The sequence below is a fragment of the Notechis scutatus genome, chromosome 4 (assembly GCF_049901735.1).
Source record: "Notechis scutatus isolate UNSWTSFEM ecotype Mainland chromosome 4, rNotScu1.2, whole genome shotgun sequence".
Taxonomy (NCBI): domain Eukaryota; kingdom Metazoa; phylum Chordata; class Lepidosauria; order Squamata; family Elapidae; genus Notechis; species Notechis scutatus.
The window spans coordinates 74,421,658-74,440,047 of record NC_142012.1 but is presented as its reverse complement, the minus strand read 5'-3'; the positions used below and the strand labels follow the sequence as shown (position 1 = coordinate 74,440,047).

At 42.1% G+C, this 18,390-nt stretch overlaps 1 long non-coding RNA gene across 1 annotated transcript; it reads right to left on the bottom strand.

Annotated features, from left to right (window-relative positions):
• Nucleotides 1–2,958: 2,958 nt before the first annotated feature.
• Nucleotides 2,959–7,633, bottom strand: LOC148130788 (uncharacterized). The gene is made up of 3 exons (XR_015749311.1): nt 6,616–7,633; nt 6,097–6,323; nt 2,959–4,337 (listed from the first exon to the last, which is right to left on the bottom strand). It is a non-coding gene; the product is annotated as an uncharacterized LOC148130788 (long non-coding RNA).
• Between the last annotated feature and the right edge of the window lie 10,757 nt (nt 7,634–18,390).

Below are 18,390 nucleotides of genomic sequence, written 5' to 3'. Positions count from 1 at the left end.
GCCTCTTGTTCAGAGAGGAGAAGCCATAGAACCCCTCAAATTAATCTTTGCGCAATATCGCTGACTAAAACTGCCAAAAAGATATCGAGCTCCTTACATACTGATGAATTCCAAAAGGGAAGCAATATTTTCTTGCCGTATCAAAACCAGCAAGCATGTCTGGTATTCTGGCTGCGTCAAACACTTCACACATCGTATTCATGCTAGCTTATGTGGAAATAGATGGCCTCTTTCTCTTTAGGCCTGTTAAGTTTTTTCTTTACATGATCCTGCAGACACAGCATTAATTCTTTTTGACAGCTCCAATATTTTCCTTAATATAAGAACCCCGACTTATAGCTCATCAAACTAAGCCCTGTGGTGTGGATTCCTCAATTCCTTTTCAGTAGTGTTAGATAAGCAGTAAAAAAAAATGTATCTATTGAAAATTCTTGGGAGAAATCATAACTCTATAGAGAAAGGCTTGGCTTGATGGTTTGTATATTCATTGAATATTTTGCCCTGCTTATATTTGTGAAGAAACTCACATCTCCCTGGCTCAATTGCCAAGGAAGGGCTGACTAAGATCCAAATGAAGTGGACATTCAGAGGGCAGCTCTTCTCTGGGGTTTGAGTCAAACCTGAAACCCTGAAAATCCTTTGAATCAGTTTCTTCACAAATATAAGCTGTCCACCAAATATCTATCCTTAGATACAAAGAAGACTTTTAATGAGACACATGCTATGTTAAGCTTCACATTTGTTCACACAACCCACTGAATCCTAAATGTGAGTTCATAAAACAATACTGCTATGTTGGCTAGTTCATTGTGGTCTCTCCACTGATGGGTTGGTAGAAAAGTTCCTGATTCAACAGAAATTGGACACTCTGCCTACGGTGTGCAATTTGAAATTTGTATCTGCTGATTTTCTTGGTCATGGCTGTTATTGACTGCTTTGTGATTTCCAGTGCTTCCTGGATCTTTCTTGCCTCTAGGTGATATTTCTTGATCAGGTATTCTTTGGTTATTACTATTACCTCTACTGCAACATGAAAAGTCACCTGACATAATTATTCCATAATTACGGAATGACACCTTGATTCTCACTTTTAATTTTCAATCGTCTGAATTTCTGGATGTGCAATTTGCATAGCTAATTAAAACCAATTCTTCGTCCTTTCTGATGCATCCTTGCAGCCCCTATGACTCCTTTCTCTTGCCTTTCTGACGTTCTTGGCTAATGCTTTTTAATCATTGAGCTGCAATGTTTTACTGAGTCAATTAAGTTTGGGGCAAGCTTCTCCTTTTCTTTTTACATCTAGTTTTTAAACCACAATCTAGCCTCCATACAGCATTCATCATTACACTTTACAGTGCTAAGAGCCTTTGAGAGCAGAGTTCAAACCCTGCCCTATTATCCACAGCAAAGAAGTGAAAATGGGAAGACTGCAGGCCTGTTCATTCCAACTTATGGAGCCAGCTATGGCCTATTTATTTGGTGTTTCTCCTAGGATATTTATGACCCAGTTTGGCTGCCTCTGTTGGGTGTCACATGAGAAGGTGGAGGCTGAACACCCCCCCAGGGCAGAGACTGAGTACATATATATGCAGACTTTGGAAAGAGATTCCTGAATTCCACAAATCAAGGCATCTGATCCTGCCATGATCTAGTCAGCTTGGTGCTATGAGGTCTGCCTTCCACTTTCCGCTGGTGATACTTAACGGCAGCAAACTCTTTGGTGTTTCATAGGGTGCAGGAAGTCCCACTCAATTTTCTGAATCTGCTCAGAATGAACGGATAGCACCACCAAATTGTGGTTGTGCCCGATTGGATCTATGGTGTAGTTGACATGATTTGCTGGCTAAAGGTACTATGGTCAGTGCATGATATCTCTGAAAAGCTGTGGTAGAAGTCATCCAACAACTATAGGTTCTTCATCCAGTTCAACGGGCCAAACAAAAACGAGTGAATAGCAGAAATAGGTTCTTTAGGATGCTTAATTTAAGAGCTTTGCATGTGTACGTGTTATGGTTAACTCTGATTGTTCTTGGTTCCAAATCCTACTTAATTAGCGTTTTCAGCTGCTGCACTGATCACATATACTGATGGGTTTCCAAAACCATCCTAAGTAAATCCCAAGCCTTCCCATCTTCCCATTCAGAGCTACTTTGCAGTTGCAGTATGTGTTCACTCTAATATATCTGTGTTTCCCTGCTGATGGATGGTGTTTGACTTGTGTGTTTTCCTCCACAATATTTGCATCCCTTAACTGTGTTCACCAGACTCCTTTTCCCCTCTCCTCCTTCAGAGCTGTATTTCATAAGTTTGGGTCCTATTCCCTCACCCTGTAAATCTCCAAGCCCTAAATTCATCCGTTTCCTCCACAGGTTTTCTCATATTCAAATGTTCTTGGATTATCCAATCCCTTATTAATGAGCCTTGATATCGCCAAACTCAAACCTGGTTATTTGCATTTTTAAATAGCTATAATATCCTCTGGTGTCTTCCCAGTTGCTGGATTCCAGGGGGGTAAATAATCTAACCTTCCATTATAACCAAAGAATACTGTCCTGGAAAAATGTTTCCATGTAATATGTACTTATTTCTCTAATCAACCATAAAAACGCTTTCATTTTCACACATTTCCTTTCTTTTCTTTTCTATTGCAATTACACCTCAGGATTCAAATGTGCCTCTTCTGTGCAGGTGTAATTTGAGTTTTAGGATCCTCTTTCTGCTTTTCTTTGCTACTCCTAACATTTCATACTTGTCAAAGATTTCACAGAAACAGGTGGATTCTTCATGTCAAACCAACATGTAGTCTTCTATTTATAGAGTAAGAGCAACAGCACTTAGACTTATCTACCACTTCGTGGTGCTTTGCAGCCCTCTCTAAGCGGTTCACAGTCAGCCTTTTGCCCCCAACAATCTGGGTCCTCATTTTACCCACCTCAGAAGGGTGGAAGGCTGAATCAACCTTGAGCCTGGTGAGATTTGAACTGCCAAATTTCAGGCAGCTGGTGATCAGCAGAAGTAGCCTGCAGTACTGCACTCTAACCACCATGGCTCTTATATATGTATATAAATGGAGGAGCAGATGAAGCTGCACTGGTCCTTTGAGTGCTATTAGGGCCTACGGTCCAAAAAACAGGTAAAGCAAGATCATAGCACCAGGATAAAAATAAAATGAAATGGATGGATTTGATTTAAACTTTAGTGCAGTGAATATCTTCAGATGTTTCTTAACTCTCTTCTGCCACTTTCAAAATGAGAAAACTGATCACCTTAAGACAGCAACTTTCTTTTCTATGCACCAAAGTTGGAACATATGAATTTTACTGACCATTCTTAATTTTATACATCTTAAGCTGACATGAAAATTGAGACAGTGATCTGTGAGATGATAATAGCAGTAGCACTTAGACTTAATATACCGCTTTGTAGTGCTTTGCAGCCCTCACTAAGCAGTTTATAATAAAGTCAGCTTATTTTCCCCAACAATCTGGGCCCTCAATGTAATCTCAGTTCTCTCCATCTATAAATTGTGCATAGAAATGTGTATATTGTACAAAGATAATATAATTCTGTCTTATTTGGGATCCACCCATGCAAAATGGGGGTGCTAAGTAAGGCCTTTTTAAAAAATCATGTCATGAAGCTGATAAAATTACCTGATACCTCAGTAAATGATCAGTCTGACTGCAGATCAGTTTACTCATTGAGGGACATACTTGTTTTACTCTGCCCAACACTTTGGATTTGTCTAAGAGCTACCTCTCAGCTCCACCTGAGATAGTTAAATGCTCAAAATTGAGGCCTTCCCACCTGGTTTTGACACTCATTCAGATCTCCTCGCCGGTGCTGGTGCCAAAATCTTTTGGAAGGATGTTATATTATTGTAAAATGTGTTATCCTCTTCACAAAGTTTGATTCTGAAGGAATGTCTCAGCATTCTTAATTAGCTGCCTATCTCTGTAGGTTTTAGGTAGAGCAAATGAAGATGTCAAAAATCCATTTAGGAAGTAAGCATATTTTTTTCTACTCCAAATCTAGGTTGTTCCTGAAAAATTAATGCATTTTTGCATGGGTGAACATATCCCAAAGAAACACGTTTTCATTTATGTCTGAAATCAAATGCCTCCCAGTGCCATTAAGTAATGTTGAAAAGCCTTCGCTCTTCTCTCTTGAATTAAATCAGAAAATAGACACAGCTGCCTGCTGAATAGGGACATTCAAACTTCAGCTGCTCCGTAAGGGTGGTGGTGGATGGCACGGGGAGATTCATCCAGAAAGGCCACGTTAGTAGCCAGCCACATCCAGAAAAAGGTTTTTTTTTCCCCCTTTAATGTGTCATCCTGGATGAAGTCAGAAGAAACAAGTTAGGGAAAGAAGCATTCACAAAACACAAGAAGTTTGGTAAATATTGATCTTGGTTTGGCGATTGAGTAAAAAATGAGTTATTTCAGTCAACTGATTAAAAGCTTGGTATGAGAGCAATGCTACAATTTAAAATATAGAGAAGCAGAATAACAAAAAAGGTCATAACCCTTGACACAACTTCAGAGTAGATCCACTCGTTCAACTAGTTCACATCCAGCAGCTATTGGCTGAAGCATCTCAAGGCTCCAAGCCTGAGTTTAAGTCATTCTTCTGGGTAGCACTAGCAATAGCACTTAGACTTATATACTGCTTCACAGTGCTTTACAGCCTTCTCTAAGCAGTTTACAGGGTCAGCCTCTTGCCCCCAACAATCAGGGTCCTCATTTTACCCACCTCGGAAGGATGGAAGGCTGAGTCAACCTTGAGCCTGGTGGGATTTGAACTGCCAGATTTCCGGCAACCAGCAGGGGAGCCTTGGTACTGTAGTAAAAGCACCCTCTAACCTAGTGGTTGCCAACCAGTGGGCTGGAGACCACTGGTGGTCCACAAGAAAATTTTGGTGGCCTGCAGAGAAATGTCACCCCCAAAGCACCCCCCAAAAACAATGAATCCAGGCTGCGTGGGAACACAAAGCTACACTGCCCATATGGCCCGCGGAAACACAAGGCTTGCAACACTTGCATTGCGAGCAACATGAGGTAGTGAGGGGAGGGGGGAAAGGGTGGAGGAGGGAACTTGCCCCATGCACCTCGCTTGGCCACCCGGCTGCTTCTTTCCACTTCTTTCCTCTTCTGCTTTTGGCTGCACGCAAGGAAAGCAGCAAAAGTCTTTCTTTCTCTCCCCCAAACTCCGCCAGAAATGAGTCTTTGGGACCCTGCAAGGCCTCCTGCTCCAAGAGGCTGCGCCAGCATGACAAGTCTCACAAAGACTCATTTCCGGCAGAGTTTGGTGGGAGAAAGACTTCTGCGGCTTCTGCTGCTTTCCTTGCATGAAGCCAAAAGTCTCTCTCTCTCCCCCTGAGAATGGAGCTGGAGACGGTATCCTGTGATCCTAAATAAAGAATGATCGATCGGTAGGAAAATGGGGGTGAGGAAATTTCCTGCAGACTTTTTTCCTGCAGCCACCGTCAGTCAAAATTCATATTAGTGGTTCATGGGATTTAAAATTATGAGTTTGGTGGTTCCCGAGGTCCAAAAGGTTGGCGATCCCTGCTCTAACCCACAATAAATTTTTGTAAACTGTGCCAATGTAAACAAAGGCTTTTGAGCTACAGTAGCAAATTGTTTGTGTGTGCTGGAATTACAGAAAAGAGGCAGATAATTATCACACTGTGGGGTCTCTCCTAGGATACAGATCTGTTCCCTCTTGATTTCCCCTAAAGAGTCTTAATTTGGACAGTTGGGGATGGCACATATGTAGACTTCCTTGCTGGGTAAAATTCCTGGATAGCCACAGCATTTGGAACTGGATCCAGGTTTAAGAATATAGTATAATCCCAGCCGGAACATTTCTCTGCAGCTTTGATTGGATTTTTAATAGCATTTGGATCTGAGCTTTTATCCTAACCCATCAAATAGCAAATGGATATTGCCCCCTCCCCTGTTTTCCCCCAACTAAAAAGGTAATTGATTAAATTGTGAGGGGGGGGGAGAAAGTCACCTCACCAAATTGGTGGCAAACATATTAACATTTTTAAGGATTAAGCTTCAGCTGGAAGGAGAAATTCAAACTCACCCAAGAGGTCTGCTGTTTCCTCTTGTGAGGAAGTGGTAGTTGTGGAGTTCATCTTCCCGGAATCCAAAAGCTTCTTAATCTTCTCTGAAGCATCTCCTTCCAAGGTGTCCCAATCAAAGCTTTCATTGTGCAAATGCTCAGCCTCGGTCCTTGAACGTCAGGGTGGTATATTTCTCAACACATGGAAACCTCCCGGGATTTCCTATCATCATTCCTATCACTTGTTGCTGACAAGAAAAAACCAAGCTGAATAAGAAAATGCAGAATAACTCTCCATCCAGAAACCCTTTTGCAAAAGGAAAAAAGAACCCCATGGATAACTCGTAGTTAAAACATTTATGATGAGGAGGCCTCTTGGAGAGCAGGAAGTGCTGGCTTATGGGCTGAAAGCCTCTTTGCTCCAGAATGACATCCATGCCTCCAGAATCCTTTCCTGCGAACTAAGCCCCCCTGCTCAGTTAGGTAGCCTGGGGCCTCTAAAATTGCTGCAGAGAAATTAAAAACAGAGCAACGACCCACCTCCTGTCCACATTTCTTTTCCTTTCCTTTTTGAAGGCTCGACGGTTTGCTTATTAATCTACCCTGGCAAAGGCTTTGTTGTTTGGCTGAGCACAGGGGAAGCCACAAGGAGCCTATTCATTGCATGATGGCAGACATGGAAGCAGCTTTTACAGATCCATCTGTACCGCTGTGTATGATTATCGAGTCGGTGCAGTCAATTCACTCCATCAGGGTTGCTGGGCTGGCATCTCAGGCTGTTGTTGTTTTGGAACAGCAGAAACCAGACAGACAGACAGACAGACAGACAGAACGCAGGGACAGGAAGCCAGGAATACATGATGGCTTAGTATCTTCCAAGGGCAGCAGCTCAACCACAGGGCAAAAGGAAGCCAACCGAAGATGGAATTCATGTGGCAGGTTTGCAGAGGCATCTCCAAGAGAGGTCAGAAGAAGTCAAGCTGGCTTGAGTGGGATGGAGCTTGTGATGCAGGGCTTTGAGTGTCTGTTTGCGATGGACTGCGGACACCATCTTCATCTTCCTTGCAGATACCAGGCAGGATTGTGATTTGACATGCCTCCTCTGGGAGATGGTCACATTCAAATGGCAACATTTTGGACATCACCTCAAGAAGCTGATTGGAGGAAAAGGCTTAGAACAGGAGTCCCTGTCTGTGGTATGCCCTGTCTGTGGCATGCCGAAAACCAGGCTGCACAAACTTCACAAAGTGAAGCCCCATCTTCAGGATGCAGGCATCACATGAAACGAAGCCTCCTCCAGTCTGCAGAAAAACCTCTCTTCATGGAACCGGTCCCTGGTGCCCAAAAAATTGGCGGCTGCTGCCTTAGAAGGTGTGATGACCCAGGGTGGGATACAAAACAAACACAGTCACAGAAAACAGGTGAAGCCCCTTTTATTCCTTCACTTTGCTTCTGTTGCAGCAGATTCTGTTTCCAAATCAGGACACAAGGCCACGAAGGGTAGGAGAATACAGGTCTATTTGCGCAAAAGGTTCAGAGTGTTAGCATGGCAAATTCTGAACCCCCGGCTCTTCCTGAAGTGTTATTTTTATACAGCTCACAGCCCCAGCCTAGCCCGGGGCGTTTCTTTATCAAGCTATACCATAACCTATGTACGACAGAAAAGAGAAGAAGGTCTAATTAGTCATTTGTTCTTATCTTACACCATCTGTTATTTTCCATACCCACCCTTGTTTATTGGAACATGTCTTGTTCTTTGGTTCAGTAACTTCGTGGTTTGCACAATATTGTATTAAGCAAAGCTTGAGAACTTCTGCTAATTGTAAGAATACTTTTTCTGGTAATTTTCCATTCTGCTTCACTTCCAAGCTCTGAATATTCTTGATGGAAGACAAAAAACTCCCACACAAACAGTTACAAGAAGGAGGGAAAAAGCAACACAAACCAGGCAAGATAAGGGCTGGAGAACATCCACAGATAACAGAACACACACTGGGAAGGACGCCAAAATCAGAAAGGAACCATAAACTAGAGATATTTCCACACTTTGTTTCCAGTGTTCGCCAGTACGCAGGTCCGTCCTCTTATTCAGTTGTCACAGCTGCAGCCCATGAAGAGGATCAAGGCCCTCTCATCCCAAATAGACCATGGCTCTCCATTATCCTCTCCTCCCTGCATGCCCTAGGATGGAGAGGGGATGGGCCTGGGTCCTCCTCTGACTGCCCAGCCAGCCTCTGCCCTTCCCCAGCCTCCTCCACAACCTCCGGAGCCACACTTCCACTCCCTGTCGGCTGTTCCTCCTCTCCCTCAGAGTCAGTCTCCACCAGGGGCATGACAGAAGGTAAGATGACTTGGCTGAGATGAATTAAGGCCAGAAGAGCGATTGGCCAGATTTGTTCTGCCATCAGCAATCTTCAACCTTCATGTCACACATTTCTCTCCCATGTTTAACACATATTATGAAGGTTTAGGTCATGGATGATGAATAGTTTATTAGCATCAACATATAGTTACCTGGATGTCAACCCTGATCTGGATGGGGGACTGTAAGTGGCCGAGGGTTTGGGGCTGAGGGTCCAAATCTTGGAATTTGGAAACGCTCTTTGATTCATCTGCTTTTCATGAATAAAAGCAGGCCGTGATTAAAGTTGAGTTCTTGCTTCTTTGCCCAACATAACTATGCCTAAAGGGAAAAAAGGAACACCTTGAATCGGCAAAGTGAAAACTTTACCCACAAGAATCACAGTCATGCAGAGGTGGTATTCAGCCCGTTCTGGCCAGTTCTGGAGAACCAGTAGCAGCAATGTTGAGTAGTTCGGAGAACCGGCAAATACCACCTCTGACTGGCTCTGCCTCCATCTATTCTTTGCCTCCGAGTCTCAGCTGATCGGCTGAGTCTTCTTTTGTAGTCCTGCACAGGAGAACGGAGCTGGAAAGCAGATTAGTGGGATGTGGAGGGAATGGGGATTTTACAGTATCCTTTCCCTGCCATGCCCACCAAGCCACGCCCACAAAACTAGTAGTAAAAAAATTTGAATCCCACCACTGCAGTGATGGCCACACACACCCTTTCCTTGAAAGAATAGCTGCCTCATTTTATAGAAAATATGAGCAAGGAAAAAAAAATCCGGTACTTCTTCTCTATAACAGCTAGGGCATTAAACAAATTCAGCCCATTAAAAATATTTCATAATTGTGTTTTTAAAAGCATTTCATCCAGTGCCTGTTTTCTCTTTTGAACTTAGCTCTAATCTGCATTGTTCTTTCCACCTCTGTGGCTTCTGAGAGATTTCCTACTCTGTACAATATACACCTCATTTATAGGAGCCACGCATTTGCTTTAAAAATTCTCTGAAAACTGCCTTCCGTGTTCAGTGCTACATTCGTACCTTTAAGCATCTCTCTCTTTTATTTTAAAATGCCTCCTGCTTCTGAATAAATATAAAAGGTCAGAGACTTTGACATATTTGGGGAGGGGGTGGCAGTGATATATGGGAATATATCATGCTAGGATGCAGAAATTTTTGCTGGCAAGGATGGGTTTGGTCAAACCCACTCGGGAAAGGACTTTATTCCCGGCTGCTCAATTTCCAGGTTGTGTGATCCATAAAGATTCGGAGATTGGTCAACGTGGATCTTCAACAGTTATAAAAATAAATTGCCAAGCTTAATGGTTTCCATGGTGAAAGTCTCAAAAGAGCTGCTGTAGAGACCTACCCTGTTATAAAAATAAACACAAGGCACGTCTTAAGCATGTTCTCCATGGTTCAGGCAGAAGTGGGCGTTGTATCACTATTCCAAAGATCTACATATGTGTGGTGCAAAAAAGAAGGAAGGGGGAAGGAGAGGAGAAGGAGAAGGAAAAGAAGAAGAGGAAAGAAGAGGAAGAGGAGGACGATATTTGTCTCTCCTGTCCATCTCTAATTCCAAAATTCTGGGTGGGAAATTATGTGAGTCAAAGTCATATTGAACTGAACTTATAAAAGAGTAATATCGCTCATTATGCATTATAATAGCTGGGTTATGGTCATGGGTTCTGATGGCCAATTGGCACACTATGAAATTACATGTGGAGTTAAAACCCTTTTATCTTTAACATTCCTTGTTTTTATTTCCTTAATTGTGCTCATAATGGCAAGCTCGGTTGGAACTATCAGCTACCAGCACTGCACCACTTCCTGATCACAAGAGGCAGTGGAATAGTGAAAGAGAGATAATGGGGAGATGATAAGACCCACTATTTCCTAGGGAACCTCATTTCTGCTACACTCCCAAAGAGCTGCTTCGCCTGCCCCAATCAGGTGAGGTTTCCAGGAACAAACCCAAGTGACTCCCTTGCAAACTTTACTGCATTTTAAAAATATTATTATTATGGTTTGTCGCACAGCCAGATGTTCAGACTGGATTTGGCATTTTTGGCATTACCTATTGAGTCCTTTTCAAGGACCTGAGGTAGGCAGATGTTGCTATTTGAGGGTGTAAAGGTATCGTTGCAGCAGATAAGCTGTTCCTTTTGCAATTGACTGATAGTGAATTTGTCAATACCGATGGTGTTGAAGTGGCACTCCAGATATTTGGGGATTGCCTCCAAGGCACTTATCACTATTGATACTACTTTGTTTCCCCAAAAATAGGATCTACCCCAAAAATAATCCCTAGCCCGATTTTCACACCTGCCCCTATTATAAGCCCTACCCCCCAAAATAAGCCCCAGTGAAGAGGGGGTGAGGTGAGCATAAGAGGTGAGCATGAACGGGCCGATGGTGTCTGGCAGCAGCTGCAACTCACACAGCACAGGTAAGTTGAGTACCTATGCAAATAGTAGGTAGAAGCAGAGCATGGGGAGGAGGCAGGCAATCCAGACAGGCCACGCAGGCTGCAGGAAAACTGAGCAGTGGTAGGCTGCAGTGGCGGGTGGCCACAGGAGGCTCATCTTCACATCTCTAGGCTTGCCTGCAGCTCATGTGACACATCGGAATGGCCTGCCTTCCACTTTGTGCTTTCTGCTCTACGCAGCCCCAGAGCTGCTGCTGGATACCATTGATCCCCGCATACTGTTGCACCATAGAGAGCATTTTAACATACTGCACCTCTGTATGGTTTGCCAATTGCACAGTGGCAGATAGGAAAGCACTCCAGAGGGTTAATGTCATTGCTCAGAAGATCATTGGTTGCCCTCTCCCCTCTTTGGAAGAGCTTTATAGCTCCCACTGCCTTAAGGAAGTTCAAAACATCCTCAAAGATCCATCTCATCCTGGGAACCCTTTTTTTGAACTATTACCATCTGGCAGACGGTACACAATAATAAAAACAAGGACAAATAGGCTGAAAAACAGCTTCTATCCCAGGGCAGTAGCTCTTTTGAATTCTGCTGTATAGTGCAGTGTTGGTGTGGTGTCAGGGGTTTCCGGTTCAATGTGTGAAGAGTGAAGGATGTGTGTTTGTGTTTATTTTCATGGTCATGATGTGCACTGAAGATGATGTTTGATTTCATTGTACGAGGTGCAATAACAATAAAGTAAACTAAAAACTAAAACTACTTGCTCTTGTGTGCGTGCCAGGGAGCAGGGCACCCAGCCAGGCTGTTCACCCTGAAATCGCGTTTCCCCGAAAATAAGTCCTTCTGCTTATTTTGGGGCCCAAAAGAAAATAAAACCAGGTCTTATTTTGGGGGAAACACAATAGCTTTGCTCTCTTGGGTCACAGTTCTATTTCTATATGCAGCCCTTTGTATTTTATTATTTTCCCCAGTTCTTTCTCTTCGATTCTGCTGTCTCAAGAAATAAATTAGAATACAGATGGCATCTTGATAAGGCTCTTCTCAACTTTTGCAGTACCACTGAATGTGTGCTTTCTTAATTTTGAGATTAAAGGAAAACTTTAATTTAATTTGGCAAGAACTGGGATTCAGTGGCCTTACTTCTCACAGCCTGCTGGGATTTGCTTGTTTTAGCTTTAGAGTTTGTACACCTCAGATATTACAATTTGTAAACTCTGATGTATGACTTGGTATGCTGAGCCAAACTAGACCACTGTCATTTTTGTTCAATATACTGCTGTTAAACAAGCCAAGACTTGAGAATATTGCATGTGAAAAACTGTTTTCAGAAGATGTTAGAAGGGCGCTTCTTTTCTTGATTTGTTTGTTTAAAAGACTCCTTGTCTGTAACCTGACCAAGGAGAGATTCAACCTAGAAATAAGGAGAAATTTTCTGACAATGAGAACAATCAACCAATGGAACAGGAAGTTATGGGAACTTCATCACTGGAGGCTTTGAAGGGGAGATTGGACTGCCATTTGTAAGCGATGGTGTAGAGTCTCCTCCTTAGGCGAGGGGTTGGACTAGATGACCTACAAGGTCCTTTCCAATTCTGTTAATCTATCTATCTATCATCTATCTATCTATCTATCTATCAACTATCTATCATCCATCCATCCACCTATCATCTATCATCTATCATCTACCTATCATCCATCCATCCATCATCTATCATCTATCATCCATCCTTCCATCCATCATCTATCTGTCTGTCTGTCTGTCTGTCTGTCTGTCTATCTATCTATCTATCTATCTATCTATCTATCTATCTATCTATCTATCTATCTATCTATCTATCCATCCTCTACTTTTGTATAGCAGCACCAAGATTGTCTTAGTTGATCTTGGACACCTAACAGAGTTGGCTGCTACTTTGAGGAGTTCATGGCCTTTGGAATTTCAGGGCTCTTATCTAGAATGAAAAGCTAAACCAAAAAAATAAAAAAAATTGGAAAAGCAAACTTCTGCCAGGAGGACTGTGTGGAAGTGACATCACCAAAGTTTGACCTCTCCTCAAAAGGGATCTGGCCCTCAACCCTTAAATCTTATTGGGATCCCCCACCCAATTCTTTTGATTTCCCAGGAGCCTTTTTGTTTCGGACCTCAAGGCAAACAAAGGGGCTGAACATTTGGGAAACTCTCCCCCAGACTAATGCCATTAAAGGTAAATTCTGCAAATCCCTTGGTGGGATTTCTGCCTTACCCATCTGGGAAAGTCAAAGGTGGCAGAATGATTGATTGATTGATTGAAAATAAAGAATGCTTTTGAATCTACAAGATGGGTTTCCTTTTGCCGAGGAGACTTTAGCCTTTGTCCCATCACAGATCAACCCAACACACACACAGTCCTGCTCAGGGAAGGTCTTCTTGTTGTCAGTGAAATTCTTCCCAGGGATGTTTGTGCACAGCATTGTATCATTTCAGTTTTAATTCCACCGGGTCAATTTAGCCCTGATTACAATTTACAGATGGAAAAGAACAACAGTCACATTATTTTTAGCCTCTGGGTTATTGCAAGCCACCACAAAGGGTTGTCCATCCAAGCAAATTATGTGCCTTATGTTACATGATCCTGAGGGATTCCTCCCTTGGAAACCGTTCAGAAGACAAAATTCCACTCTCTCTGCTCGACAGATGGAAATTGTACACTGAGCAAAGCCCATTTGTTTATTTAATAAAATGAGCTGGTAATGTTGTATGGGCTGAAACTCCCAATGAGCTTCACCACAATGATGTCATCACCAAGATTTAAAGAAGAAGTTGGGATTTGTTCATCTGACAAGACTCAACAACTGTATCTGTCAGTGGTTTACCTTGCATGCTCTGAAAAAAGAGAGCCAGACTCAGATTGGTGGTGTCCTTCGAAGATGTAGAGCTAATTTTCGAAATTTCCAAAGATCTTGGGGTCCTGCTGAAAGCTGATACTCATTTTTAATGGTCAATTGTTATTATTCAGTTGTGGAGGTGCAGTGCTTAGAGTGCAGTACTGCAGGCTACTTCTGCTGACTTGCTGGCTGCCAGCAATTCAGCAGTTCAAATCCCACCAGGCTCAAGGTTGACTCGGCCTTCTATCCCTCCAAGGTTGGTAAAATAAGGACCCAGATTGTTTGGGGGCAATAGGTTGACCCTGTAAACTGCTTAGAGAGGGCTGTAAAGCACTGTGAAGTGGTATATAAGTCTAAGTACTATTGCTATAAATATTTCTTGGAAATTTTGTGACTGTATGCTAGGTTTTTTACAATATTTTTTAATATTTTAATCTCAAAATATTTATCTCAAAAGTTAAAATACAAAACGGGGTGGGGGGGGAAACCAACTACAAACAAAACAATCAAGCAACATGCAAAGAATGTGTGTATAACGACAACTAATAAATATATTATTAACATTAACATTAAACAGAAAATGTCCATCTGGTTGAATGCTGAAAAAGATAACTCAGATATCTAATGTGTTCTCCCTACTTATATAACAGGTCTACAAGTAGTTATAAATTGTACCATCTGTATATATTAAAAATGTTACGTTCCATGAAAAGATGTTACCAATTGGAAATCTATTCTCTATCAATCAGGTCAACCCACCATCTGTCTACTATAAAAAGAAACAATTAACAACTAACCCCAAGAACAAGGCTAATCTACAAATCTTTGTATACTGGGGTTTTAAAGAATGCCGGAAGCTGTTAATTCTCAGCTTCAGATAAAGGAAAATCGAAGATTTTGTTCAGAAAGCCATTTGCTATCAAATCCAGAGAAGCTCCAGCAAGTTCTTGTCACCCCAGCAGAAATACAAGAAATGAATCTCGGAGAGGGTATAAAATGGAAAATGCAGGTTTATGCAAGAAACAGAGATTTTCTTCAAGTCAAGGCTCCTAATCTGGGGGAGGGAAGCTTTTCTTTTTCTGGGAGTTGTGACTCCCCCTCCTCCAAAATGGCCAATGTAAAATTCCAGAGTTCTTTGAGTCCCCAACCATTCTAATATTTCTTCCAATGGGAAAATAATTAGAAAGAGTTTAGAGATATATTAGTATTAAAGGTTGTTTCTTGGAGGTGCAGTAGTACAGGACTTTCCCTTCCCTACCTTTCTAATTCCCAAAACAAACTCCATGCTGTTCCTGGGTGGGCTAACTGTAAAACTATTAGGAGGAAGTGATGAAGAATTTTGAGAGACCCTAATCTCATCCTTTCCTTAACATTATGTATTACGTTTCAGGAGCTGATGGAGCAAGTGGGGGAATTCAGGTTTTTCTTTCTGGACCTTTGTGATTGTTCACTTTGAAGTTGCCTTGTTTTCTCATTTGTAAATGCTCTTGAAGGAAGCTCCCTGGAGGTGTGTGAAGTGCAAAATATAAAAGCTTTTACTGAACAGAATTTGCTGGGAAGAGCTATCTAAGTAATTTGGCTGCTTAAAACTGCAGTCTCAAGCAAACCAATAAGATGGCCTTCATAAAGGAAACGCTACTATTATATAATCTAAATCTGGTATCAAAGGATAGTTCAGTGGAACCAATTCTGTGGTATAAGATTCCAGACTTCAGCTCAATGGCTGGTGGGCCTTCACACTCCATTTTGGCAGTAAATCCCTGCTTTTCATGTGCTGGTGTCCTTCCTCAGGACTCCATTAGAGATGTATTTAGTATTTTAGTATTTATTTGATTTGTCAATCACTTACAAGATACAGGTATAATAATAAATATAGTTTTGAATTCATGAGATAGATACTTATAAGAAAAATAAAAAAACAATAGGACAGGGATGGTAGGCACGATTGGTGCGCTTAAGCACGCCCCCAATTAGTCTCCCAGTTAGACTTTGGCTAGTTTCCAAATCTCATTGCAGACAAGGATCAACTCCCTTAACACAACCCTTGATCATCCACAGCAGAACAAGGATTTCCAAGTCTATGTAGCTAAGTGTTGACTTCTGGTTTTTTTCCACTTTTCTGAGTCAACAGAATCCAGATGACAGCTGTCATTCATCTCCTGGTCTAAGTACAAAGGAAAAGATGGGTTGTGTGAGTCAGCCTCAGGCAGAGTAAAGGAGAGGTTTCCTGTAAGCCAAGTCTAATTTATCATGACTTCATCAACACAACGGTGTTTCTTTGTCATTGGGCACAACCCTTGTGATCTGTATCAAAACACTCACCAGACCTTTTTAGTTTTTGGCAACAGGCAATCTTGATGGGGTGCTGCTTCCTAATTGTGCACAAAGACCCACTTTCAATGGAATCTGAATGTCAGCTGGTGCTCCATTCAAAATCCAAGAAAGAAATGCTTAGACTCCTTTGATCAGAGAAAAGATATCTTTTACTGGAAATCAAGTGGTAGCAACAAAATAATTCTGAATCTGAGAAAATGGGCATGTAAATCACATATACAAAGTAATGGCAATGTTCCCACCCCCAATAGTTCAATTGGCTCATCCAATTAAAAGTTGTGTATATCATCATGTGGGCATCTCCAGGTGGTGATGAGGCTTCTGTCCGTTGACCTTGACATAGTTTGATAAAGGGTTGCAGCTGCGCATAGCATAGGATAGAAACCTAAGCAAGAATCTACCCCACCCAGCTTATACAGTTCTGGTTTGTAATACCTCCAGCTCACTTCCCATAACTATTCCCCCCTCCTCCCCCTGTTACTTATGACATCCGAAAGAAGCAAAGCAAAGGGAGAAAATCTTGAAGGCTGACACTGAAGGCTGCAGCATCCTTCCTTTAAGATTTTTCTTTTTCTTTTAGGGGAAATATTCTGCCTTTTTAATATTTCCTAGAATATTTCATTCTTCTAGGAGATGAGTGGATGCTAACTTTCTACAGTACAGCTTTAGGATGTTTCAAGGTTTGGTTACTTCGGCAGGCAATTTTTGATGACTGGTAGGAGCTGTACAGAGACAGCTACAAAAAACCAGGGCATGTAAGACGAGATGTTTTCTATTATGAAGGGTATGTTATGACAACGTTTACACAGAGGCGCACCACATTTTTCAGTTTGACTGTTACAAGGGCCACCTTCTTCCCTGGTTTACCACTTTATCTAGGATGACAGTGTTTTTTTGCTGGAAATCTTCATTAAATTATGGATGGCCCATTACTTAACTCCCATTACCTCCCGCATCTAGAGCAAGGCTGCTCTTCAGTCTTTGGATTATATCCAGGCAGGGCCAAGTAATGTGTATCTCCAATGAGACTTTCAGAAGCTTCCTAGCCTCTGGACTAGAAGAGGGTGGGGGGAGGTTTTCAGAACAGTGTCATTCCCCGCCCCCACATTGTGATAAAATGACTCTCTCTTTGTTTTCAAGTGTTTCAGACTTTGATGATAAATTTAGCCTGCTTTGAACCAATCTCAGTCTTCTCAAGCCTGATAGTGACAGGTTTTGCCTCCCGCCGTCCTCAGGAGAATCCCTGGCTGTCAGTTCAGTCTTAGATTACCAAACTGCTAACTAACTGCAAATTGTTCCGTGAATGGGAGACATCCTTGCAGACAGAGCATCCCAAGAGAAGAGCTCTGTATCAATAAGCAACCTTCAATCTTGCCAATATGCTGTTTTTGTTTGCTTCGTTTTGCATTTTTAACATTTCTGGCACTGCAGCCAAGTTTCAAAATCCAAAACAACCATGGGAAAACATCAAAAGTCTTCTTTTAGTAGCTTCTCATCAATGACCTTCAGAAGTTCTTCTTTCTCATCCCCATGGGTTTTGAACCTGTTGTCTTTGGACAAAGACGTGCAGGCATTGGAGGAAGGAAGAGAAACTTTAGGAATACTGGTAAAGTTGCTTCAATTCAGTAGTAGCTGAATCTGAGCATGAAAAGCACAACACTGTGTTGGGACTTTCTCTGATCTTAGCAGATGCTGGTCCTACCAAGAGTCAGTCTGAGAAGCTTTCCTGCCCAGGACATAAAGTGATGATGAAAACTCCCATGACATTTCAGCAGCACAGGGCAACTGATTAAAAAAAAAACAGAACATCTAAAGGAAAGTTGGCAGTATGATTTTTTTCATATGGATTTACAACATAGGTCTCAGAAACCTTATATTCTTAGATTAGATTAACAGAGTTGGAAGGGCCCTTATAAGTCATCTAGTCCAACCCCTGCCCAAGCAGAAGACCCTACACCATTTCTGACAGATGGCAGTCCAATCTTTTCTTGAAAGCCTCCATTGATGAAGCTCCCACAACTTCCAAATGCAACTTCTGCTCCATTGGTTCTCATTGTCAGAAAAGTTCTTCTTATTTCTAGGTTGAATCTCTCTTTGATCAGCTTCCATCCATTATTCCTTGTCTGGCCTTTGGATGCTTTGGAGAATAGCTTGACCCCTTCCTCTCTGGGGCAGCCCCTCAAATATTGGAAGACTGCTATCATGTCTCCCCTGGTCCTTCTCTTCACTAGACTAGCCATGCTCATTCTTTCAACCGTTCTTCATATGTTTCGTAGCTCATATCCCTACCTTAAGCTAGAAGGTACTTTTATTCTATACAGGTAGTCTTAGCTTAG